Source organism: Vombatus ursinus, unplaced genomic scaffold, assembly GCF_900497805.2.
Source record: "Vombatus ursinus unplaced genomic scaffold, bare-nosed wombat genome assembly UNPS02000749.1, whole genome shotgun sequence".
Lineage (NCBI taxonomy): Eukaryota > Metazoa > Chordata > Mammalia > Diprotodontia > Vombatidae > Vombatus > Vombatus ursinus.
Genome location: NW_020940527.1, coordinates 27,327,734 through 27,352,866, shown reverse-complemented (window position 1 = coordinate 27,352,866; position 25,133 = coordinate 27,327,734). Strand labels below are relative to the sequence as shown.

General features: G+C 37.3%; 1 protein-coding gene across 4 annotated transcripts in view; it reads left to right on the top strand.

The window, feature by feature from the left end:
- The window catches only part of ZNF518A (zinc finger protein 518A), a 36,622-nt gene that overhangs the window by 6,522 nt on the left and 4,967 nt on the right, over positions 1-25,133 (top strand). Inside the window, exon 3 of one of the 4 annotated variants that reach the window (XM_027859753.1) lies at positions 20,926-20,997. The exons of the other annotated variants lie outside the window; for them this stretch is intronic. The gene's annotated coding sequence lies outside the window, so the exon portion shown is untranslated. The remainder of the gene's footprint in view (positions 1-20,925; positions 20,998-25,133) is intronic. 4 annotated transcript variants of the gene reach the window in all.

Here is a 25,133-nt window from a genome sequence, read left to right as displayed (position 1 = left end):
CTGTTTTCTTTTAGATATGTAGAGTATTTTTGCTTTGATGTGGTAGCTCTAGATTTTGGCTATATCATTCCTTGGACTTTTCCTTTTGGAGTTTCTTTCGGGAATTGATGAATGCATTCTTTCTTTACTTTGCCTTGCCTTCTGTTTCTAATTGATTTTGTTTATGATTTTTTTGAAATATAGTATGTAGAATTTGGAGCTTAAATTTTTTATTTAAAAAAAATGATGTTTTTTATTCTTCAGTAAAACAAATCATTAGCTATCTTGATTTATAAAAAAGAAAGAAAACTAAATTACCAGTGTAAAAAATGAAAAAAGATGAATTCACAACTAATGAGAAATAAAAGTGATTATTAGTAATTGTTGTTCCCAACAATAAGTCAGTAAGACTGATAATCTAATAATTATTTATTTATCAATCCATTTATTTATTTATTTTTGTTTTGGGGTAGGCAGTGAGGTTAAGTGACTTGCCCAGGGTCACACAGATAGTAAATGTTATATGTCTGATGCCGGATTTGAACTCAGGTCCTCCTGAATCCAGGGTTGCTGCCCTATCCACTGTGCCACCTAGCTGCCCCTACAATCTAATATTTAAAAAAAAAAATTTAAAAGTTGTAAATGAGGTCCCAAGGAAAAATACCCTAGGACCATATGGATTTACAAGTGAATTCTACCAGACATTTTAAAAATGATTGTAATACTACACAAACTGTTTGGAAAAAAAAATAGGTGAAGAATCGATCCCACCAAATTCCTTCTATGATACAGAAATGATCATTTTTAATTTTTTAAAAACATTTTTTTGGGGGGGTGAGGCAATTGGGGTTAAGACTTAACCAAGAGTCACACAGCTAGTAAGTGTTAGGTGTCTGAGGTCAGATTTGAACTCAGGTCCTCCTGACTCCAGAGCCAGTGCTGTATCCACTGTGCCACCTAGCCACCCCCAGATATGATCGGGGAGAGTCAAGACAGAGAAAGAAATTACAGAACACTATCCCTAATGAATGTTCATGTAAACTTTTTTAATGAAATACTAGTGAGAACACAATATAGCACAAAGGTTTTACATAGTGACCAAATTGGGTTTACACCAAGAATTCATGGCTGGTTCAGTATTAGAAAAACTAAATAAAATTGACTATAGTAGTAATAAAAACATTTAAAAATATGAGTATGTCAATTCAGAAAAGCTTTTGACATGATATAACACCCATTCCAGTTAAAAACACTAGAAATTATAGGAATGGAGCTTTCCTTAAAAAGAAGAATAAGCCTTATCTGTAATGGAGATAAAGAAGAGGCATTTCCAGTAAGATCAGGAGTAAAGCAAGGATGTCCATTATTACCATTGCTATTCAGTATTATACTAGAACAGGCCTGCACAATCCGTGGCCTGCCAAAGAATTTCAGACCACAGGTTGTGGAGGCCTCTACTAGAAAATGCTATAAGCTATACTAATGAGACAAGAAAAAGAAATTGAAGCAATGAATAAGCAAAGAAGAAACAAAATTTTCACTGACGATATGATTGTTTACTTAAGAACCTTAGAAAGTCAACCGAAAAAACCTAAATGAAACAGTTTTCAACATCAGCAAAGTTTCAGGATATAAAATAAACCCAGAAATGATCCTCATTTCTTTATATTACCACAAAATCCAGTAAAAGAGATAAATTCCATTTAAAATAACTGCTGATGTCATAAAAGATACTTAGGAGTCTACCTACCAAGATACACAAAAGAACTATATGAACGTAATCACAAATCACTTTACACAAATAAAAATGTCTAATTGTTCATGAGTAGGCTGAGACAATATAACAAAGATGAAAATAACGCCTAACTTAGTTTACTTATTTCTTACCATACCAATCAAACTACCAAAAAATTACGTTAACAGAGCTAGGAGAAAACTCACCTGGAGGAACAGAAGTCAAGAATATCAAGGGAATCAGTGAAAAAAGGAAGAAGAGGGACTAGAAATACCAACTCTCCAGCTCTTTTACATAGCCGTAATTGTCTCAATAGTTCGGTACTAGGTAAGAAATAGATCGATCAGTGGAACTGATCAGGTGCACAGATATGCAGAAGCAAATGAGTATAGTAGCCTAGTGTTTGCCAAAACAAGAAATCCTAGCCACTGGAGTAAGAACTTAGTATTTCTGTATGTATGGACCCCTTTCCTCTTTGATCTCTTTGGAATTTAGACCTAGTAGCCATAAAGCTGGGTTAAAGGGTATGCACAGTTTTATGTCTTTTTTAGTAGGTTTGCTGTCCCTGAATTTAATAACTTTTTAAAAATAGCTTGGAAAGGAGAGGATGTAGATGCAGCAACATAGATAACTTTTTCTAGGAGTGTGACTGAGAAAGGAAGTAAGGTCTACCAAAAAATAGTTCTAAATTGCTTTCCAGAATGGTTGGGGGAGTTCACAGCTCTGCTGGTAGTGTCTTAGTGTACCTTTCAGCATTTGTTATTTTCATTTTCTGTCATCTTAGCCAATCCTGATGGATATGAGGTGGTATCTCAGAATTAGTTTAATTTGCATTTCTCTAATCATTAGGGATTTAGGTCATTTTTTCATAGGATTTCATAGGTTGGATTTCTTGCTCTGAGAATCACCTGTTTGTATCCTTTGACTGCTTGTCAACTGAGGAATACCTCTTAAAAATTTAACTCAGTTCCCTATACATTTTAAAAATGAGACCATTTATCAGAGAATCTTGCTACAAAGGATTTTTTTGCCCTTCTAGTTTCATGGTTTTCTTTTAGTTTTAGCTGCATTGGTTTTGTTAGTGCAAAAACTTTCAAATTTTATGTAATCAAAATTACTCATTTTACTTCCTGTGAAATTATCTCTTTGGTTTTGGACTCTTCTCTTTCCTTTTTTCTAGATCTGATAAATAATTTCTTCCATGTTCCTCTAAGCTACTTAAGATATTATCCTTTATGTCAAAATCATGTATCCATTTTGAACTTATTGTGGTCTGCAATGTGAGATTGTTTATATATAGTTTCTCCCAGATTACTTTCCAGTTTTCCTAACAGTTTTTGTCAAATAGTTATTGTCAAACCCAGTAGCTGGGTTCCTGTGGTCATTTGCTTTTGTATGTTAAGTACTTAATTTGTTCCACTGATGAATTTCTGTATTTCTTGCCTGATCACAAATTGTTTTGATGATTATGGCTTTGTAGTAGTGTTTGAGATTTGGTACTGCTAGTTGCCTTTCCCATTGTTTTCATTGATTGCTTTGCTTATTCTTCACCTTTTGTTTTCATATGAATTTTGTTATTTTTTTTCTAACTCTACAAAATAATTCTTTGGTACTTTGATTAGTATTGACCATTGAATAAATAAATTATTTAGGTAGAATTTTCATTTTTATTTTATTGTCTTAGCTTTTTGTTGTTGTTCAGTCATTTTCAGTCGTGTCTGACTCTTCATGACCTATTTGGGGTTTTCTTTTTTTCTTTTTTTTTAGTTTGGGGTTTTCTTGGCAAAGAAACTGTAGTGGTTTGCCGTTTCCTTCTCCAGAACATTTTACAGATGAGGAAACTGAGGCAAACAGTTAAGTGACTTGCCTAGGGTCACACAGCTAGTAAGTGAGGCTGGATTTGAACTTAGATTGTGATTCCAGGCCTGGGGCTCTTTCCACTGCACCACTAGCTGCCCCATCTCGGCCTACTCATGAGCAAATTAATATTTCTCCTGGTATTGAGAACTGTCTTAATTTGCATGTTGAGCATTTTGTAATTACCTTCATATAGTTCCTATGTGTGTCCTGGCAGGTAGACTTCCAAATCTTTCTGTAGTTATTGTAAATTAAATTTCTCTCTATCCCTTCCTGTTGGATTTTGTTGATAATATACTGAAATGCTGATGTTTTGTGTGGGTCTTTTATCTCTTGTAACTTTACTGAAGTTGTTAGTTGTTAAGATTAGTTTTTTAGTTGACTCTGAGGTTCTATTGTGTTACCTGTGTGGTGATTAAAAAGGTTTTGAGAGATGTAATTGCTGGGTAATTTAATCATTTTATTAATCATGCCAGATTTTTAATAAAAGAATGGTCATTTGCCTGCACACTCTTAGACCAAAGACAAACGTGGCAGTGGGTTCACTGCTTGTGTGCCCATTGGAAGAGGTATTCCCAAGGGTGGCGGTTAACTCTGATTGGTTAACAATTAATGAGAGAATAAATATTACAATGAGTGGCTGGACCTGAACTGGACTGAACTTTGACTATGTCCTTTACTTGTAAATTAGCCCCAGCCTTGGGCAATCTATTCAAAATACTTATCCTCACCCAGACCTGAGTGGGGTCTGGATAAAGGAGAAAGTTAGCTCAACCTTCAGAGACTGAGGTCTTGAAACGAGGATAAAAGGAAAAAGGGGAAATCTGAATCTCTTCAAATCATTGGTTATTAATAATAATTTCTCTCACTTGCAAAGAGTGATAATTTTGTTTCCTCATTTTCTAAGCTTATTCCTTTAATATCTTTTGTCTTACTGTTACAGCTAACATTTCTACTACCTTGTTAAATAGTAATGATGGTAATGGACCTTGCTTCATCCCTGATATTATTGGAAAGTTTTCTAGCTTATCCCCATTACAGATAATGCTTGCTCTTGGTTTAAGATAAATACTTTATCATTTTAAGGAAAGTTTCCTTTATACTTGTGTTTTCTAATTTTTTTTTAAACATGAATAGGTGTTGTATTTTGTCGAAAGCTTTTTCTATATCTGTTGAATAATCATGGTTTTTCTTGGTAATATGATCAGTTATGCTTAGAATTTTTCTAATATTGAACCAGTCCTACATTCCTGGTATAAATCCATTCTGGTCATACTGTATGATCTTTCTGATATATTGTGGTAATTGCCTTGCTACCATTTTATTTAAAATTTTTGCATTACTGTTCATTAGGCAAATTGGTATATAGGGTTTTTTTTTTGTTTTCATTCTCTCTGATTTGAGTATCAAGACAATATTTGTCTCAGGGAAAAAATTTGGTAGCATTCTTTTTACCTAATTTTTCAAATAGTTTATGTAGTTGGAATTAATTGTTCTTTAAATGTTTGGGAGAATTTATTTGTAAATCCATCTGATCCTGGTTTGTTTTTTCTTCCTTAGGGAGTTCATTTATGGCTTGCTCAATTTCTTTTTCTAAGATAGAATTATTTAAGTATTCTATTTTCTGGTCTGTTAATCTGAGCAATTTATGTTTTTATAAATATTCATCAATTTTATTTAGATTGTCAATTTTTATTGACATAGTTGGGTAACATACTTTCTAACAGTTGTTTTTACTTCTTCATTGGTTGTGAATTCATCTTTTTTCATTTTTTATACTGGTAATTTAGTTTGCTTTTTTCTTTTTAAAGAAAAAAGTCAGTGTTTCACCTGTTTTATTGTAAAGACTCTCCTTTTGGGGTGGGGAGAATCTTTAGATTTACAATAATTTTTGATACTGTTAAGTGTTTTTTTTTTACTTAATTTTTTTAACTTACCGATTTTAATGACTGAATTGAGCTTTGTTCTGCACTCAGGTTCTTCCCCTTGCTCTGCTTTTGATTGTGATTGTCTGCTTCCTCACCCTCATTACCTGGATTCTTACTCTGACATCCACCTTCTAGAATTAGGCTTCCTTGAATCTTTAAGGTTCAGAGTGCTGGAGGTTTCAAATTCCTCTCTGACATCTCAGGATAGATTTCTAAGAATCTGTGGACCCCTGGGCCTGAAGTACCTTGGTCTGAGCCCTACTATACTGCACAGTGGTTGCTGCTGCTTCTTAGTGCTATTCCTAGGCACTTCCAGAGTCCTCACTTTCTTTTTCTTTCTTTTTTTTTTTTTAAATAGGCAATTGGGGTTAAGTGACTTGCCCAGGGTCACACAGCTAGTAAGTGTCAAGTGTTTGGTCTGAGACTGGATTTGAACTCAGTTCCTCCTGACTTCAGGGCCAGTGCTCTATCCACTGCGCCACCTAGCTGCCCCTAAGAGTCCTCACTTTCTAAAGTACTCTGTCCCTGGAAATATCTGGTTATGCTGAGGGGCTAGAATGTATTGGCAGGCCCCCCTTCCCTATTACTCTCAGATTTCTAGATGAAAGGAGCCACTGTAGTTTCTTATTGGATTTCATGATCATATTTGGTCTGGCATGTGTTTCAGGGTTTTGCTGTATTGGAATTGGATGATCTACCATCTCTTTAGGCAGGCATCTTGGCTGTAAATACTCTCATTCTTTCCTCAATCCTTTGTAATCCAAAAATCCCATGGTTATAATTATTGTTTCTATGCTATTGCCAAAGCTTCATATCCAGTCTCAGTCTCTCCTCTGCCCTTCAGTACTCTATCACCAATTACCAATTGGCTATTTCATACTGAATGTCATAGAGTCATTTCAAATAACATGTTCGAAACAACTCGTTATCTTTTCCCCTAAACCTTTTCTTCTTTCATTCTTACCTATTCCTGTGAATAGTACCACCATTCTTCTAGTCTTATAGGTTCCTAGCTGTGGATTTTCCTAAACTCTTCACTTTTCCTCATCTCATATTTAATCAGTTGCTAAATCTTGCTGTATCTACTTCTGCAACACATCTCTCACTTGACCTTTTCTCTCTACTCATAACAGCTACCACTTTGGTTTGGAGACTCATGTCCTCTCTAGATTATTACAGTGGCCTCCCTCATTGGTCTTCCTGCCTCAGGTCTTTGTCCATTTTAGTCCCTCCTCCACAGTGCTGCCAAAGTGCTATTCCTTAACTTCAGATAGAGCATGTCACTAGCTTGCCTGATAAACCTCTGTGACTGCCTGTTGCTTCTAGAATCAAGTCAGTAGGTCAATAATCAGCAAGCATTTTAAAATCTTTACTATGTGCTAAGCATGGTACTAAGTGCTGGGGATCTAAAGAAAGGTAAAAGGCCCTTCGTAACCTTGTACCAACCCATTTTTCCAGCCATATTGTCCAGTCCTCTTCCTCCCATACTCTTGTGATCTAGACCAACTGGCTCGTATATGATTTTCTATCTCCTTTCTCCATGCCCTTGTAACTGGCTATCTCTTGTGCCTGGAATGCACTCTGTCCTCAGTCCCTCTTAATCTTTCTCTTCCTTTCAGATGCAGTTCAAGCACTACCTTCTATGTGTAGCCTTCCCTGATCCTCTGACACCTACTAGTGTCCTCTTTTTTTAATTTTTTTAGTGAGACAGTTGGGGTTAAGTGACTTGCCCGAGGTCACACAGCTAGTACATGTCAAGTGTTTGGTCTGAGGTCAGATTTGAACTCAGGTTCTCCTGACTTCAGGGCCAGTGCTCTATCCACTGCACCACCTAGTTGCCCCTAGTGTCCTCTTTCTTAAACTACAATAACTACCTGTAACTATAAGTTAAACTCTTAATTACGTTGCATTTGTTTGTAGTTATATGTCCTTGTTGCTTGCCATATTAGAATGTAAACTCGTTACGTTTAGAAGTTGTTTTATTTATTGTATTTGTTTCCCTGACACCTCGCACGGTGCCTGGCACGTAGTGCGTGCTTAATAAATGCTTGGATAGTACAATGTCATCTGCAAATAGGAGCATTTGGAGAAGATCACTATCAGTAGGCTTAAAGGATTCAGACTGCAAGGACTTCTGGAAGTTAGAGAAGGGTGAGGTTACAGAGGACTGGAATAGCTACTGGAGACCATAGGATTGAGGGTGGTGTTAAAGAGTGAGTAGAATTTGGATAGGAAAAGGAAAAACCTCAGTGAAAGCATGGAATCTGGCGTGACCACAGCTCACTCAGTGAGGAGACTGGCTTGATTTGAAGAGATAGTAGATGTTGGGCAGTAATGAGAAATAAAGTAAAGTTATAGCTAGGTTTTGTAATGCCTTGAAAGATAGGTGGGGAAATTTACTTTTTATTGTAATTGTTTTTGGAAAATAAATTATTTCATGTGGTACTATGTGATTAAAAGTTAATGGTTTAAAGTAGATATTGATTTAGTGGAGTTAACTAGACTAAAAAAACTAGATTTAACAGCAGCAATAACATATCTTACATTTATATAATGCTGTGCTGTTACTTTCACATATATTATCTTATGTTTTCGTGGTGCATTTACTAGGAACCACACAGCTGTTTTGACAGATTCAACTTTCACTACTTTGAGAAGTAGGGTATTTAACTTTGAAAATAATTTGAAAAAGTCATCACTGGGCTATAAAATTTGTATTTACCACATCTGTACGTCCAGTTCTCTCACATCTCTCTCATTCTTCCTTAGCACAGCCAGTGCCAAAATCTACAATAATATATCTCATCCCTTAGAGAGTTCTGATGAAACTTCTCTGTATAAAGAGGAAATAACCTCTTAAAAACCAAGAGACTGGCCAAAGGGCCAAATTATTTCTTTATTGGAATAAACCAGGAGCTCTAAATCTGGGGTCTGTGAACTTAAAAAAAAATTTGATAGCTGCATTTCAATATAATTAATTGGTTTCTGTTGTAATCCTGTGTACTTTATTTTATGCACTTAAAGACATTCTTCTGAGAAGGAATCCATAAGTTTCACCAGACTGCCAAGGAGGGGTTGGGTGGGGTCTGTGATACAAAGAAGGTTAAGAACCCCTAGAATAGGCCACCAAATAGTACCTTTTATTGATCAGGAGAGGAGAATTCCACTCGACTGGCTCTGAACAAATGTCTTCTTTGGACTTGGCCAATGTAACGGTTTCTCATTATAACCAAGGACCTGATCACAGGGACACAGAATCTCAGAGTCATAAGGGACCTCAGAAGGCATCTAGTCAGAGTAATACCTGACAAGAAATTCCCTCTGTAACATTACTGACAAGTGAGCATCTAAATTCCATTTGATTTCTGTTGAAAGGAAACCCACTACCTAGTAAGGCAGTCCATTCTACTTTTCTGCAGCTCTAGTTGCCAGGTTTTTCATTACATTTTACCTTATTAATATGCATCTCTGTAACTTCTAGTACTTGTTTTTAGGTCTGCCCTTTGAGGCAAGTAGAGTAAACCTAATTTCTCTTCCATGTGATGCCTTTTCAAATGCTTGAAGACAGTTATCATGTTCTTACCTTTTTACCCCGAAATGATTTTTCTTTGAGCTAAACACCTGAGTTCCTTTAACTGATTCTGGTATATAATGATTTCCAATTCTCTCACCATCTGGGTCACTCACTTTTGGATGCTCATGTTGCGCCCAGAACTTAATACAGCCCTCAAAATGTGTGACTACAGTACAGTATAAGAGAACTGTTATTTTCCCCTTTCTGTAGATTGTACATCTTCTAAATGCAGCTTAGAATTACATTAGTTTTTTGGTTGTCATGCCACACTGTTTCCTCATATTTAAGCTCGAAGTTCACTAAAATGCCTAAATCTTTTTCATAGGCATTATTGTGTAGTCACATCTCCCCTGTCTTATACTTTTGAAGTTGATTAAAAGCCCAAGTGTAGAATCTTGTATTTGTGACCTAATCATTATTATTTTATTAGATTTGGCCTATCCTTACAACCTATCAAAATTCTTTTGGATCCTGACTGTCATCTAATATTTTAAGCATCCCCATCAATATAATGTTATCTGCAGATTTGACAAATTTGTCTTCTGTACCTTTAACAAGGTCATTGAGAAAAATATGGTAGAGTATAGGGCCAAGGACAGCTTTCTGTGGCATTCCATTAAGGTTTGTCTGTTGACAGTGACCCATTAATGATTACACTTTACATTTGATAATTCATTGAATTTTAAATCTTTTTGTTTTATAATTTAGCATATATTTTTCTCTCTTCCACAAAGTCTAGTTATGTTATTTTTACAGCATTCGCTCATTACTCTTTCAAAAAAGGAAATGAGTTTGGTTTGGTTTGGTATGATTTCTTCTTGACATGAGCCATACCAAACTTTATTTATCACTGCTTTCTTTAATAGTACATTATGCAGTTTGACCAAAAAATTGAAGTGACACTTACTATCCTAAATTCTTATATTCTACCTTTTTCCTGTGGCTCTTCTCCTGTTCTTAGTGGTTTAAAGATCACTGAAAGCAATACAGGAACGATATCTGCCAGTTCTTTTAATACCCAAGATATAGTTTGTTCAGGTCTAGGGACTTTCTTACCATCTCCTCATTTACCTTTAATTTAGTGAATATTTTGTTCTCTGTAGTTCAAACATTATTTTCATTGGAAGAAAACAGAAGAAATAGAATAAAAATTGTCATTCAGCTTTCTCACTTTAATTCATTGTTATCATCCCATCCATCCCAGGCAGTCTTACTCCTTCTCTGATTCTCCCCAAGTAGCTGGTGGGAAACCCTCCTTTTTGTTGTCCTTAGCATTCATCACCCAACTTGACTCATTCTGGGTGTTGACTCCCTGACATAATTTTTACAGGACTAGGATATTGTTTTTTATTTATTTTGAGTTGACTGCTGTTTGCATCCTCTGTACGTGTCTTGAAAATCTGAGTTGATCTCTAGGCATCTTCCTCTTTCTCTCTACTTTGGAAAGATTGATGTTTTATTTCGAGAGATGAGAAGGAACAGAGCTGATGTCCTGTCATCAAATAACATTTATGGATTAGTTTTCCTGTCCCATTCTAGCATCCCAGTTGTTTTCATAAGTAGTTTGGTTCTTAAAGTGGCTGATTTCATTGCTGTGAGTCCTTCTTAATATAGAGTATAACCTTTGTGTGAAGTTGTAGGTGACCAAAAAATTAGCCTACCTGGTATTGTGCTTCTCCAAACTTAGCTAGTTTGGGCTTTGGATAACAGCTATACAGTTCATCACTGGGTTAGTACTCTTATTTGAAATGTTTTACAGCTTGAGCTCTGCTGAAATACTGTTCAAGAACCCAAGGTCACCTTCATTCCATGATGAAGCATCAAAATAAGATTTTAATGGAGGTGTAGTGTATGTTTCAGAAAACACATTTCTAGATAAAATCTATGTTACTTCCTAAGTAACCCACTACAGAAAGATTACTTAAAGATGCCTATGAATAGGAAGAGGGAGGGAAGCAGATCTGTGTGCGTGTGTATAATCTTTCTCTAGCTAATGGATTCAGAGCACTTGGTTTAACTTTGCATGGGTAGAGTATCAGTTTCATCCCCAAATTTTGTAGATTAATAATATGTCTTTTAGCAGTATATTAACTTTTTAACTGAATTCCTTTGCAATGAAACTTTAATTTAGAAAATTTATTATGGAAGAATTTTAATCTATAATTTCAGATTGTCTAGAATTTGAGCAAAAATAAAATTAGCTATCCATAAATATTTGAGCATTCATGCTCTCGGTAAATATTGAAGACTTAAACAAGTAATATACTAAAGAAATCAAATACTTCACTCAGGGAAACTATAGATACTGTTAGTGTATCTTTAAGAGCCAAATAGAATGTTGAAAAAGAGTTTAGCTGACAGTTTTGAAGTGACATTTGAAAAAATTTCTCATAATGACATGCTTCTTCATATGAAGTTAGGGAGAGAGTGTGTATTTGTGACTTTTGGTCCATGGTGATTTATGAAGAAGTTGAAGTGGTCTTTCCTGTGATTATTAATAGGACAAAGAAAAAGAATGGATATATCTTATTTCCTGAGAAACTGAAATTAGCTCTGATCTTGAAAAACATGAAGATGATTTTTAAGAGTCTTTAATCATATCTTTAATGAACTGGTGGGTGTGATTGTGTTTCAGAAATAGTCATCTGCTGTTACATTGAGGGAGTCTTCTCACTGGCTGTGGTCTTTCTTATAGCCAAAATATTTTATCTATATTTTTATGTTTGCTATGGATTTTATTTCTTAATAATTTATATAGAATAGAGATGGAGATTGAACCTATGACTTCTTGTAATATATAGGTAATTTCCCTGCTACTTCATATACATTTTGGAAATTGAGGTTTTTACTATAGAGAAAAATAACAGTTACTATTGAGAATTATTATTACTATCTCAGTTACTATTGAAGAATGAGTTTTCTCTCATTCACTAAATAGTATTCAGTTGGGGCTCTAGCTAATTTAAAAGGTTACAGTTTGGTTATGAGAAAGAAAATATTCAGACATATCGTTGACTCTCTCTAGAGATTGAGAAGATAAAATTGAGAGAGAAAGAGTCAGGGCACATTGAGGGGTGACATAGAAGTATCCAGGAACCTCATAAAGCCTTGTTACACATGAGGGACCTTCTTCATGTACCTTTTTCCACAAGTTAGAAGATATTTCTGTAATCTCGGAGTGTACCATGTATTTGGAATAACCAAAAATAATGAAATAATAAAAGATATAATACAAACTCTTACAACCAAATATAACAGTCTATTAAGTTTTCCATCAAGATTTCTGTTTGGTTGAACCTTAGATTTTCTGATGGGCACTTCTCCCTAATATGGCTGTGTTCTCTGTCCTGCTTTTCTCACAGTGACTTCGAGTCAGAAGAGAAGTGAGGGAGGGAAAGCTTTCAGTCATTGTCCAGTTTAGCCCTTAACCGATATATAATTAAAGTACATACATAGTAAAGTACTTGATTTGTTTAATGATCATAATTGAGAATGTGTTAAGCGTTCAGTAGATCACAGAATTCCTAAGTTGCAAGGGAATTCAGAGACCATCTAGTCCAATGTGCATCTGAATAAGAATTCCTTACTGCACCATCCTTCTTAAGTGGTCATCTAGCCTTTGTTTGAAGACCTTCCAGTAGGGTGAACCTTCTTCCTCTTGAGGAAGCCTGATCTACTTTTGGGTAATTCTCATTCTGAGGATGTATTTCCTTACAGCAAGGCTAAGTTTGTCTCTTTGCAGCTTCTACCTTTTGTTCTTATTTCTGTTCATTGGGACCAAGCAGAAAAAATATAATCCCCTTTCCATGGGGCAGGTCTTCAAGTACTTGAATACATCTATCATATTTTAGGTTTTAGGTTTTAACCTTTTCCAGTTCAGTCAATTGATCAATGGGCATTTAAGTGCCTTAAACTGATTCTTGTATCTCATGAAGATGAGTCTCTTCACCATTGCGGGTATACTCATCTGGATGCTCTTCTGCCTGTCAATTTCCTTCCTCAAATGTGCTGCCCAGAACTGAGTGTAGCATTTCAGGTGTGATCTGATGAGGGCAGGTAACAGTAAGACTGTTGTCTCCCTAGTCCTGGATGTTCTACTTCTCTCAATGTAGCTAAGATTATATTAGCTTTTTTGGCTGCCATATCACACTCATATTGAATATATTTAATAAAACTCCCAAAGCTTTCTGATCAATAGTAATAATAGTAACAGTAAGAAAAGCTAGTAATTATATAGTGCTTCAGGATTTGTAAAGTGCTTGCCAATATTTCACTTTATCTTCACAACCCTGGGAGGCAGTTGCTATTATTATCACCACTTTGCAGATGAAGAAATGACAGAGGTTAGATGACTTGCCCAGGCACATATAGCTAGTGTCCAAGTCTGGGTTTGAATTCATGTCTTTCTTGTTCCAGGTCCACTGTACCACCTAGCTGCTATCACGTTATCTTGTACTTGAAAAGTTGAATTTTGGAAACCAAATGTAAGACTTCATATTTATTCCTGCTAATGCTTATAGGATAAGGGTTCTTCTCAGTGATCTAGCCTATGAAGACATCTTTGAGTTCTGTCTCTCCCAGCTTTGTGTCTTCCTCACGTTTGATGAGAATGCTATACTTATGTGTATTGCTGGTTAAGATGGCCAAGTGAAAGGAGCAGAGAAGCTCAAATCTCTCTATTTTACTCTAGCAATGGTTTTAGAAGATCACTAGGTTGAAGAATGACTACCAAAATTGAGATTTTTCTTTTAGTAAGCTCCTTTATCTATCCCAAGACCGATTAAAAAGATAACCAGAAGCTGTGAAAACTAGAAAAGGGTACTTGCCAAAGAAGCTGACAGAATGATTGGGAAAACCTCAGGGGGAAGAGAGGGAATATTAGTCTGTGGCAATACCTTGATTGGGGACAACTAACCTCAGAGCAATGGTGATGGAACTGGAGCTTTCTAGGACTCGTGAGTTCAGGCACACAAAATTAGGAAGCCAATGCCAGGAGCCAGTGAAAGTGAGGAAGACCAAACAGGGCCCAGCCAACCCATTCAAGATTGTAACAAGGCAAAGGTTGAGGCTGGAACCAACATAATTCCAAAATTAGGAACTGAGACTAAAGATAGGAGAAAATAGGAAGATATTGAAGTCTGTGAAGAAATATGAGTCAAGTCACCCAAGGGAAAAACTCCAGAGAAGAAGGTAACTTCCCAAGAACTGTAGACAGGAGCATCGGGGGAAAATAGGCATCACCACAAAAAATTACAAGAATTCTTGGAAGAAATGAAACAAGATATAAAAAATGAAGTTAAATGTTTGAAGGGAAAATTGGAACTTGAATCAATAACTTAGAAAGGAAAGTGAAAGTATTATTAGTCCCTGAAAATCAAAATGAACCAAATAAAATCCAATAACTCCATTAGATGAGGGAACAGTTTTTTTAAAATTGAAAAAACTCCAAGAAAATATGAAGTATGTGCTATCAAGAACAATTTGACCTGGAAAATAAGTCAAGGAAAGACAATTTCAGAATCATAATGCTCCCTGAAAACAATGACTAGAATAAAAGCCTGGACACAGTATTTTGAGAAATTGCAAATGAAAACCGTCCTGATTTATTAAAACCAGACAACATAATGAAAATGGAAAAAATTTGCCTCCTAAGAGAGACCCAAAATGAAAATTTGTAGGAATGTTATAGCTAAAATCCAGAGCTTCCAAGTAAAATGAAAAATTCCATAAACACTCAGAAAGAAAGTACCAGGGAATCACAGTCAGGATCCTATAAGATCTGATAGCTCCTACTTAGTACAAAGGAGAGAAAATACTGGAACACAATATTCCAGGAAGCAGAAGAAAAAGCTTACAGGCAAGAAACAACTTTCCCTGAAAAACTGCATTTTAGTCCTCCATGGGGGAAAAATGGATCTTTAATGGAATTAAGGACTTTTAAACATTCCTTTTGAAAAGGCCAAAGCTAAGTTTTTTAATTCAGTGAGTCAGTTTTTTGTGCCTTAGGTCTCATGCTTAGAGCTGAGGGGTACAAAGAAAGACAAAAGACAGTCCCTGCCCTGGAAGAGCTCCGTCTAATAGGGGAAACGACATTCAAACAACCATGTGCAAAAGCTACATACAGAATAAATTGGAAAGAATCAACAGAAGGAGGGTACTGGAAATAAGAGGGATTGAGTGAAGCTTCTTGTAAAGGTGAGGCTTGAAGGAAGAAAGGGAAGCTGAAGACACTGATGAAGAAGAATAACATTCCATGAGCAGTGAAAGTGCCCGGAGTTGGAAGATGGAGTGTCTTGTTCAAGAAACATCAGAGAGACCACTGTGACTGGGTAGAAAAATAGGTGAAGGTATAAGGAAAGGAAGAAAGGATCCAAGTTACAAAAAACTTTGTGTGCCAAATAGAAGATTTTATATTTGGTCTTGGAGGTGATAGGGGGCCACTGGCATTTATTGATCAGGAGGGTGACCTGTGCTTTAGGAAAGATAACTTTGATAGCTGAGTGAAGGATGAATTGAAGCAGGGAGAGGTGTGTGTGTTAGGCAGACCAACCAGCAGGCTATGGCAGTAGACCTAGTGTGAGAAGATAAGGGCCTGAACCAGCGTGATGGTAGTATCTGAGGAGGGAAGGGGACATATTCAATAGATGTTGCAAAAGTAAATTTGACAGACCTTGGTAAGAGATTGGACATGGGGTGTGAGAGAGTGAGAAGTCAAGAATGACATCTGGGTTGCAAGCCTGGTAGATTGGGGAAAGCTAATGAGTTCGGTTTTGGTCATGTTGAGTTAAAATGTCCAAAGGGCAAATAATTTTAAATATCTAATAGGTAGTTGGAGGTGTAAAACTGGAGAGAGATTAGGGTTGGGTAAGTAGATTTGCGAATCATCAGCATAGAGATGATTTTTTTTTTTCAGAAGCAATGTCTCCCCCGCTTCTTTCCTCCCACTCCTATATGGTGCTACTTAGGAGTTGCATAAACAGTTAGGTTTGAGATAACCATGACAGCTGCTTGGGGAGAAAAACATAGTAGATCTCATGAGACATATAGTTAGATTTTTTTTTTAATGGAGTTACAGAAGAAATGCAGTCATGGTCAAAGTTTCTCCTAAAGAGTACTGAACTGAAAGTTAATACTTTAGTCTTGGATCTCCATCTCACTGGAAGTGTGACCTTGAACAAATTAAGCTGTCTAGATATCATTTGAGGGAATTCAAGTAGATGATCTCTAGAATTGCATGATTCAAAGCTGTCTGCATGTGTAACAGTGCTTTAAAAAGTGCCCCTGGGGCAGCTAGGTGGCGCAGTGGATAGAGCACCAGCCCTGGATTCAGGAGGACCTGAGTTCAAATTTGGCCTCAGAACACATAACACTTACTAGCTGTGTGACCCTGGGCAAGTCACTTAACCCCATTGCCTACTCAAAAAGAGAAAAAAAAAAGTGTGCCTACACGGACCTTTTTGATGCTCCTCCCTCAGAACAGCTTTCAGATTCTTGTGTACTTTACCCATACTAATTCTCTGTTATTTGGCTCATTTCTTCCCTCTCAATAAGAACAGGATGTTCCAAAGTCTTAGCAAAGTTTTATGGTGCCTAAAACTTCTAAAGTTTCAAACTCTTTGTTCCCCCTTTTTGACAACCACCTCCTTGCTTGTTTTTGCTACTCTACAACTCCAGTTAAACCTACTCTTTGCCCACATTCAAACCTCTATCTTTTAACCATTTCTTCTTACATTGATTCCTCCTTACTGAACCCTCTGTGCAGCATACACTTCCTGGTTGGTTACTTTAGTTTCATCTTTTACATCATTAATTCTTGATCTTTCAATCCCTTCTACCAGATATTTTCTCTCTTCTCCTCCTGGAACTGTAAAGATTAAAAATTTCACAGTATTCTAGCTTTCTGATTTCACCTGGGCTCCTCCTATTTTCCAATAATTTTATTTAATTTTTGTTGACTTTATAATGAAATTTCAATAGTAGATTTCCAGGCCTTCTCCTTTCTTCCTAGACTTCAAGTGCCCAGTGCCATCATTTTTTGATCCACTTACATACCCTCAACAGATGGCCTTATTTTTTTCTCTGTAGTGAGTTACATTTACGCAGTGATTTATAATGTACTTGCACATATATTTTAATCCCTACCTCAGTGCTGGGAGGTAGATATTACATGTGTAGTTGTATCCTTATGTTACAGATGAGGAAACAGACTGAGAGAAAGCAAGGATTGCAACAGAACTCAGATGAGGTATTTCCAAACCCAGTGCTTTCTGTTACACCATATCGTGAATTTCTGCATTTACCCTTATCTGTAGCTTGAGATATCTTTGTCTTGGTCTCTTCTCTGATTGTTCCAGACTGAGGTGCAGAGTTGTACTTCCTTTTCTCTTAAGCAAACTCCACTGACTGAGCTCTTGATCCTGTCCTTTTAACTGTGCCACAGGGGTCTTGCTCTTTAAATCTAGCATTATCTTTCCTGTATTGGTTCCTCCCCTTCTACCTTCAAACATACGTAATTCTCTCTCTCTTTTTCTGACAAATCACTATCAAACCCTGTTGGTCCTTCAACTACTGACCTATTTTCGTGTTATTTTCTCTACTAAATTCTTGAGGAACAAATCTACGCCTTCGTACAACTTCTGTTTGTTCAAGGAAATGTAACCATAAATATGGGCAACTATAAGCAAAATTGTGAAGTTTGTTTCCTTACAGAAGCCACAAAATAAGATATTCTGTCTTCATTTTGCTGAAGGAATATGTACTGCTAGATTATGAATCAATTCTAGGAAAACCTGGAAAGATTGTATATGGGTAGATTTAGCTAATACTTATAGTGAGTAGTAGTATGTTCTTGAATCTATCAGTTAAGAACTAGGGGGACTTAGAAATCATTGGAATGTAGATTGTACCCAGAAGACATTTGTCTAGGGCAGGGGTGGGGAACCTGCGGTCTTGAGACCACATACGGCCCTCTTGGTCTGCAGGTGTGGCCTGTGAAGTTTGGATTCAGTCAAAGGGCCGCACTTGAGACCTCGAGGCTGCAGGTTCCCCACTCCTGGTAGGGTGCTACTGTAGCCTGAATATCCAGTAAAATGCAGGGAATAATCAGAGGTATTAGAAATAAAAAATATTCTATTCTTGTACCAAACCATGCTGTTTTCCACACTTGTAAATCTGTGTTGAGTCTAGTTATAGTACTTTAAGAGACATATTGTAGTGATTCTGCCCCAGAAAATTAATTGTGGTTCCAAGGAATGATACAAAGATACTTTTTGTTTTCTCCCATGAGGTATGCTGGTATTCTGAGTAGTGTCCACTTGTAGATGCTGTAGTGTCTATGCTGTGTTGAACAAATGTAGTAGTAAGATTTATTCAGGAGTGGACAACTGGGATGAATATGGAGAGACCACTTTGTGCCATTGCTTTTTATACAAAGACGTGTTTAGATAACACACATTTTTATTTTTTCTTTACCTTATGAAGTAAGATTCTTGAGGGTAGGGAATCTGTATTGTCGATGTTAATGATATGTATTTATATATAAAATCTATATTAACAATATTATACAGTCTTCGTATGCTTCAATGAATTTACATTCTCTTTGGTTTGGGTAATCTTTCTGCTGGTGCTGCATGCAGTCAATCTGTTCTTTCTCATTTTGTGCAGTTCTTTGTACCATATCTTTCTGGAAACTCTACTTAGACATTCTACCTCAAGCACATTAGAAGCCTTATTTTTTTAATTTTTTTGTAATATTTTGTGTTTTTGTAATATTTTGGTACCACATTAAAACTTGGGCAGTCTGCCTGCCGTATTTCACTCTTCCTACACAGCTGTTCCATTCTATTTTACATTTATGTATAGCTTTGGTTCTTAATACTGCTTCTTGCTTCCAAGGGATCATTGACAATACACTGCAGCATTCTTATATCCTTTTTTTTTTTTTTTTTTTTTTTTTTTGGGTGAGGGCAATTGTGGGTAAGTGACTTGCCCAGGGTCACACAGCTAGTGAGTGTTTCGTGTCTGAGGTTTGAACTCAGGTCTCCTGCCTCCAGGGCTGGTGCTGTATCCAATGCGCCACCTAGCTGCTCCCTCTTATATCCTTTTTAATGTCTCTTCATTGCCATTGACAATACAATTTTGATTCTTATATTATGGCTTTTTATGATTCATGGCCATATGACATCACCAGGATATTAGCATTAAAAAGATGAACTTTGGGGGACTAGTTCAGCTTGGAATCATTGAAAGCCTTTTTACCATTTCCCAGATGTGATCCATCTTGAACTTCTTTTCAGTTCTGGACCAAGTTAATTGCCAGTAGTGCCTGTCTGTCTTATACATATACATACATACATGTATACGTATATGTATGTATGTGTGTGTGTGTATATGAGAGACTGATGTAAAGTGGATCGACTTTCCAACTACATGTCATCATCTGGGCAGTATGCTTTTTGTTGATTCACAGAATCTTAGATTTGGCTGGGATTTCAAAATTGATACCACTTCTTTTAACACAGAAAAATCATTATGTGAAGCAGGAATCCTTTTTTCAATATTCCTAGCAAGTTGTCTTCATTCCTTTACTGTTCCTTTATAGATATTAGGTCAGTGTCTTTTGAGTGATTAGTGATTTCATTTAGCACTTCCTATAGTATTGTATAGAGGCGATGTGGCATAGGGGATAAAGAGCTGGGCCCCCACAGTCAAGAAGAATTGGGTTCATGTCCCTCCTCTGACCCATACTGGCTATGCGACCCTAGGCAAGTCCTTCTTTAGCCTCTTAGGGTTCCAGGCAACTTTCTAGGAGTATAGGTTGCACAGAAGGTGCTGACCTGCATTGGTAAAGGTAGTTTCCTATCTGAGAGTTCTCTGTCCCAATGAAATCACACATCTAGTCTCTATCCCTACTGTCTTCCAGGTGTTGATGCGGTTAGCACAGTGCCATTTACAAATTAGCATCAGTGGAACTTTTTTTTATTTATTCTTCATGCAGCATATCCTCTATGACATTGATGTGCAACTGTAAGAGTATACTTTTTTAAATGCCTCAGATATTGGCATTCATGGATGCACTGAACAAAGTTGTCTGTTATATCTGTCACAATGACTTGTATGAGCTTAATCTAATGAAACATCTTGAATTAAGTCTAAAAAATCAAGATGCTTCGGGGCAGGGTCAATTGATACAATAAATACAATGGGATCTAATATATTCCATATTTTTTGTCGATGTATGACTATGCAGATGTAGTCTGTTGTAGAAAATTGCATGGGAAAGCCTGCCTGTTTCTTTTACATCAAGAATCTTAATATGCATAGATCATTCTCATAAATTTGAGAGATGAGAAAAGTATGGGTTAGTATTTAACTTAGTAGAAGTTTATATTTTTGATAATAGTGTTATTGCCCATGATATTTTTCATTAGTTTGAAATCTTCCTTTCTTTGAGATACCTTCAAAGTATTTTCTTGTTTAGAGGAAGTGAAGGGAAGATACTAGGGTTATTCTCTCACTTCACCATTTTGTTTAGGTTCTTGTCTTTCAAACTCATAAGGCCATATGATTCAGCATTCTGTATCAACTTCCCTAAGAAAGGCCTGTCTTTCTCAGTGAATAATTCTACCCTACTGTACTAAAATCAGTCAGTTTTTATTTGATATTGTCATTACGGATTATCTGTAGAAAACTATTGTTCATATGTGATAATACAAAACTTACCAAATGTTAGGTTACCATGAAGTATAGCAATTTCTTAGTGGTGCCTAATATTTTTCAGGTAAGCTAAATTCAGAAAAATACAATTTGTTCTTCCTGCTCATATATATTTATGTTCTACTTAATTATTTCAGTGGACCCAAGATCTCATCAATATGGATACTTTTCAGTGGTGCTGATTTAACCCATCCATACCTTCTCATCAGGTGTGACATTTGTGTTCTTTTTCTTATACCATATTAACAATTTTCTAGATATTTTGACCTTATATCAAGTCAGATCAAGTCAGCAAATATTTATGAAGCACCTACTGTACTATCAGGTACTGTGTTAAGCAGTGATGATCCAAAGAAAGACAGACAGACACACACACACACACACACACACACACACACACACACAGAGTTCCTGCTCTTAAGGAGCTCACAGTTTTAATGGAGGAGGTAACATGTGAACAGCTATGTACAAACAAGATACAGATAGAATAAACAAGAGATAATCTTAGATGGAAGGCATTAGCATTAAGGGAGATTGGGAAAGGCATGTTACAGAAGGTGAGATGTTAGCTGGAGTCTGAAGGAGGTGAGGGAGGTCAGGAGACAGAAAGCAGGGAGACAATTCTAAGCTTGGGGTGACTGCCAGTGATAATAACCAGTCAGGAGATGGAATGTCATGTGGGAAGAAGAGAAAAGATGTTCAGTGTCACTGATATCACATGGAGGGGAGTAAGGTATAAGAAGACTAGAAATATAGAAAGGGCTCAGGTAATAAAGAGATTTAAAAGCTGGACACATGGAGGAAATAGGCCTGGAGCTTACTGAAATGGGAGGGGGGCAGTGTAAGGCTTGTGCTTTAATGAGATCACTTTGAGAGCTGACTGGAGGGTGGACTGGAATGGAGAGAAACTTGAGACAGGGAGACCAACAGTAGTTGCAGAATGTTGCTGTAGTCCAGGCACGAAATGGTGAGGTCCTGCACAGGGTCATGGCAGTGTCAGAAGAGAGAAGAGGGCGGCATACACTAGAGAGGTGAAGGTAGAAGCAACAGAGCTTGGCAACTGATTGGATATGGGGGGCATGAGGGACAGTGAGAGTGAGGAGTTGAGGATGATGCCTGGGTGACTTGGAGGATGGTAGTGCCCTCAATAGTAATAAGGAAGTGAGAATCAAGGGAGGATTTTGGGGGAGGGGGAGGAAATAATGTTGAATTTAAGATTTTTATAGGATGCACAGTTAGATATGTCCAGTAGGCATTTGGAGACATATGAATAGAGGTGATAATTGAATACATGGGCATGTATGAGATCACCAAGCAAATTAATATTGAGGGAGAAGAGAAAAGGGCCCAGGACAGATCTTTGTGGGACCCTACTGTTAACAGGTACTGCCTGAAAGAAGATCCTGCAAAAAGAGACTGAGAAGGAGAAGTCAGACCAGGCAAGAAGAGAACTTTAAAAAATACCATGTAACATAGATAATGTTAACTTGTAGTTTCCTAAGACCGTTTGCAGCTGCAAGGATCTATTTTTATTTAAGTTCGACACCATTGATCTTCAGTGTCAGAGGCTGTAGAGAAGTCAAGAAGGATAAAGACTGAGAATTTTTGGTAATTAAGAGATCATCGGTAACTTTGGAGAAAGCTATTTCAATTGAATAATGACAGTCAGAAGCCACATTGCAGAGAGTTAGAAAGGTAGAGGAAAGGAAATAAAGGCTCTGCTTATAGATAGCCTTCTCAAATAATTTAGCCATGAAAGGGAGGAAAAATATAAGGCAATAGTGAGGGTGGATGGATCAAATGAGAGGTTATTTTTGGGGGAGAGGGAAACATTAGCATGTTTGTAGGCAGTAGAAAAGCAACCAGTAGACAGGGAGAGATTGAAGATTAGTGAGAGAGTGGAGATTATGAGGTGGCAATCTGTTGGTAAAAGATGGGATGTCTTGTATGGGTAGAGGGGGTTTGCCTTAGCAAGGAAAAGGGCCACTTTATGGGAAGTGGTCGAAGGAGGAGAGAGTCATCTCTCTCATCCCAGAGGCAGAAAGCATCTGAATTGTGTGAGATAAGAAAGGAGAGAAGAGGGTGATCTTTGCTATTAATGGCCTCAATGTCTATAGTGAAACATGAGGCAAGGTTCTCAGCTGAGGAGGTGGGGGGAAGGGGAGTTGTGGGAGGTTTGGGGAGTGCTAAACAGGTTGGAAAAAGCTGTTGTTGGTGAATGGGAAAGGGAATCAATTGGAGAAGTGTAAAAGGATTGCCTGGCCAAGTTAGGACCCAGTTGAGGTTATTTAATGTAAACCTGGAGGGGACCCAGTCATCATGATTTTTTTTTTCCTAGCTTCATTCAGCACCATGTGGGTAGGAGTGAAGGTAGTGGGTGGAGGGAGTAACCTATGGTTGGGGTTTGGTAGGGCAAGACCAACAATAGGATAAAGGGTTAGAGAACTGAGAGCATCATGTAGAGTTGAACTGATTTAACCAAGGGGTCACGATGGGGAAGGGAAGAGAGTGTACCCAGTACAGGGATGATGGCCTGTTACAGAACTATAAGGGGTGGAAAGATTGGAGTTTGCAGTGAGGATAAAGAAATAGGATTAGGGGATGCAAGGCAGAGGGGGGAGGTGGTATGACAACAGATTATGATCATATAAAGGAATTTCAGAGTTCATTAACATGGAGATGGAAAGGTATGACCAGTGGTGTTCGAGTAAATATTTAACAGGTGGCTCTCTGAAAAAAAAGAAAAGAATGCCAGCATTTTTAAGTTTAATCTGCATTATTAACATTTCCCCTCTTATTTTAAGTCTAGACAATCAGTAAAACAATAAATCAAGCCCTGGTTTGCTGACTTCTGAGGTATAAATGCTTATAATGAAAATTTAACTTTTGTGTCCCAGCTGATAATAGCTGGCTCCAGCACACCCTATTATGACCTATCTTTGAGTAGTTGAGGATGGGATGGAAGAGTAGGTCATGGAAAATAAATTGAGGAATTGGGAGGTTAGGGTATTTGAAGGAGTATCAGTATTATGTCTGTTGAAGTCCCTTAGTATGAGGCAGAAGCTGGGAAAGAGAGAAGACTTTGAGCCAGGCACAGAACTCACTGAGGAAGAACGGAGACTATCCTGGAGGTTGGTAGATAACAGCTATTAGAATTTTATTTGGGTGATAATATGGATTGAATAAATGAACCTCAAAAGAGGAAAGGTAGAGGGAGAGCCTGGAAGTGGCAATTAAGAGCAAAGAATATTCCAGCTCCTCTGCCAGGACCAGTGATTGGTATAGGGAAAGAGGGGCTGGGGTGTGAAAGAAAGTGCAGCTAGGGCTGGAAAGGGCCAGAGAAGCTTTCTCGTTAGGAGGGAGTTAGGTCTCAGAGAGTGCAGGAAGATGGAAGTAGTGAGAAAGAAAAACGTTGAAGACAAAAGCAAGTTTACTTATGGAATAGACATGGAGGCTTGAGAGTGGGACTTTGGAGGGGTGGGGGTTTGGATTGAAGGGATTGGAATAAGGGAGTAGTCACTAGGGGGTGGAGAATGGGGCTTGAGTAGTGACAGCTGTTCAGACTCACTGGGATGGGAAGGATATGATGGAATGGGAATGTTTTTATCATGGAGGATAATCATTCAGGTAGGTTTTCATCTTCTCAAGGGGTTGACTTCACTTGTTGCTCTCTTTCCCAGTTTTTTCTCCTCTCACCACTCCCCCCACCCTGGCCACCCCAAACTAACACATTCCTTTATAGTGGTGGGCACTGAGTTCTGTTCGTTTGGTTTTTTTAATGCTAGAAGTAGATGTTATTGAGGATAATTTATGTGTGAGAGTTGTAGCTTGTATAGTGCAGGGGTGGGGAACCTATGTCCTCAAGGCCACATGTGGCCTTCCAGGTCCTCAAGTGTGGCCCTTTGACTGAATCCAAACTTCACAGAACAAATCAGCTTAATAGAAGGATTCGTTCTGTGAAACTGTACACATACTAGCTGTGTGACCATGGATAAAGTAACTTAATCTTTTCAGTGGCCCAAACAAATTCTATGTGAGGATTATAAGTTATGAATTTCTGCTTTCTGCCAGATTTCCCATATTGTGAGTCCTTTGAATTGATGAAATCACAGTTCTGGACCGTCTTCCACCAAAAAGAACAAAATCCTGGTGCAACTTCCTTTGTTTCCTTAAGTGTTCCTATTCTGGAAACATCATTCAGAAGCTATGGAAGTTAGTCCCTGGGTTGAATGGATAACCCACATTTCTATAATCAAGACTTGCATAGTTTCTATGGCTATTTTGCTGAATTTTTAAAAGTTTTGTTAAAAAAGTTTGAAGTAACAACTTAACAAATCATAAGGTC